Source organism: Lathyrus oleraceus, chromosome 1, assembly GCF_024323335.1.
Source record: "Lathyrus oleraceus cultivar Zhongwan6 chromosome 1, CAAS_Psat_ZW6_1.0, whole genome shotgun sequence".
In the NCBI taxonomy this organism is placed as follows: Eukaryota; Viridiplantae; Streptophyta; class Magnoliopsida; order Fabales; family Fabaceae; genus Lathyrus; species Lathyrus oleraceus.
In genome coordinates, this window is record NC_066579.1 from 47572826 (window position 1) to 47574741 (window position 1916).

The following is a 1916-nucleotide window of genomic DNA, read 5'->3' on the forward strand; positions in this document are numbered from 1 at the left end:
TATCCATCATTACTAAAGATCCTTTCATCCAATAGTCTCTCCATCAACCCCTATATATAGGATGGATCTCTTCACAAAGAAAATAATGAAACACACGAGAATACTGAAACTAATCTCATATCTCTTACGCATTCTCCTTTCACACGAGTTGCTTCTATCAAGTGTGAACATTTCTTTTGTTCTTATATTGTGTAATTTCTGCCTACCTAGAAGGACTAAGCACTACTGCAGTTTTACTTACTTGCTGAATTCTCCTTAAGTGACTTGTGAAGTCTGTAAACATGAGAGGTCTAAGAGATCTTTATCCTCTTAGACGATCAAATGTTGTAATCTTTCAAGATTAGTGAGTTAAGTCCTTATTGAAGGCAAAATACCCTTGGATAAAGCTACCTGAGAGGGCTCATCATAAGCGTTCCCACTTCGTAGGGTAATGGCATTGGCTTGTCCTCTCGGATTTTGTTGAGGTTGTCCAGGGAACTGTCCTCCAGGTGTGGTCTGAGGGGCTTGGTTTAAAGCTACCTGAGAGATCTGGGTTTCAAGCATCTTGGTATGAGTAACTATTTGGTCAACCTTGGTTCCTAACTGGGTAATCAGTTCATTAACATGAATGTTTTGGTTCATGAACTCTTTATTTTGTTGGGTTTGAGCGGTGATAAAATTTTCCATAATTTTCTCAAGGCTCGGCTTTGGTGGCACAGGTTGCATAGGTTAATTTGATCTTGGGGCTTGATAACTAGGTCTTGGAGGTGCATTATTTTGGATTGGGTTATTGTTTCTATAGGAGAAGTTCGGGTGATTCCTCCATCCAGGGTTATATGTATTCGAATATGGGTTCCCTTGGGTGTAGTTCACTTGCTCAGAGTGGGTTTCGTTTAATAGACTGCATTATGCAGATTGGTGTCCTTTGGTTCCACATATCTCACAATCCAACAAAATTGCGGCTATAGTATTCGGGTTTATGCACATATGCTCGACCTTAAGGGCTAACACGTCCATTTTAGCTTGCATCATGTCTATAGAGCTTAGTTCATGCACTCCTCCTTAGGCTTCCTTCTTCTCAACTGTCGCTCGTTTGACTCCCCATGATTGATGGTTTTGAGCCATATCTTCGATGAGGGCACTAGCTTCAGGATAAGGTTTGTTCATCAGAGCACCGCCTGCGGCAGCGTCGATGGTCATCTTGGTGTTATAGTGAAGTCCATTATAGAAGGTTTGAATGATTAACCAATTTTCTAAACCATGATGTGGGCATACTCGTAAGAACTCTTTATATCTCTCCCAAGCTTAGAACATCGATTCTCTTTGGTTTTGGGTAAATCTAGTTATATGGTTTCGAAGAACGGCCGTCTTACTTGGGGGAAAATATCTAGCAAGAAATACTCTTCTAAGGTTATCCCAAGTCGTAATGGAATTGGGTGGAAGGGAATCTAACCATGATAGGGCTTTATCTCTGAGGGAAAAAGGGAATAATCTTAAACGTATTACCTCAGGAGAAGCTCCATTGGTTTTAAAAGTGTCTGCAAATTGAAGAAATATTTTTAAATGTTGGTTTGGGTTCTCAGTAGCGAGACTTGCGAATTGTCTCTGTTGCACTAGTTGTAACAGGGAAGGTTTAAGTTCAAAATTATTAGCTGGGATGGTTGGGTTTACTATACTAGAACTAGGTTCTTCGTTGGATGGTTGAGCGAAGTCCTTAAGAGGTCTTTGGTTTTGATCTTCGGCCATAGCTCTCTTAATTCTATGAAAGAATACACGTGCACGAGCGTAACGTTCAGGTTCCGCCAGAGGGTATACTAAGCTTAAACTTTCGGTGCTGCGAGTTCTTCGCATTGACCGGTGGTAAATAGCCTAAGTCTAAACGATATAACAACAGGGAAATGAAATTTGACGAAATTGGTCCCCGGCAACGGCGCCAA

General features: G+C 41.0%; 1 non-coding gene across 1 annotated transcript; it reads left to right on the top strand.

Moving 5' to 3' along the window:
• The first annotated feature begins 1234 nt into the window (after positions 1 to 1234).
• LOC127116528 (small nucleolar RNA R71) lies at positions 1235 to 1341 on the top strand. Its single transcript, XR_007801357.1, has one exon. It is a non-coding gene; the product is annotated as a small nucleolar RNA R71 (small nucleolar RNA).
• The last annotated feature ends 575 nt before the right edge of the window (positions 1342 to 1916 follow it).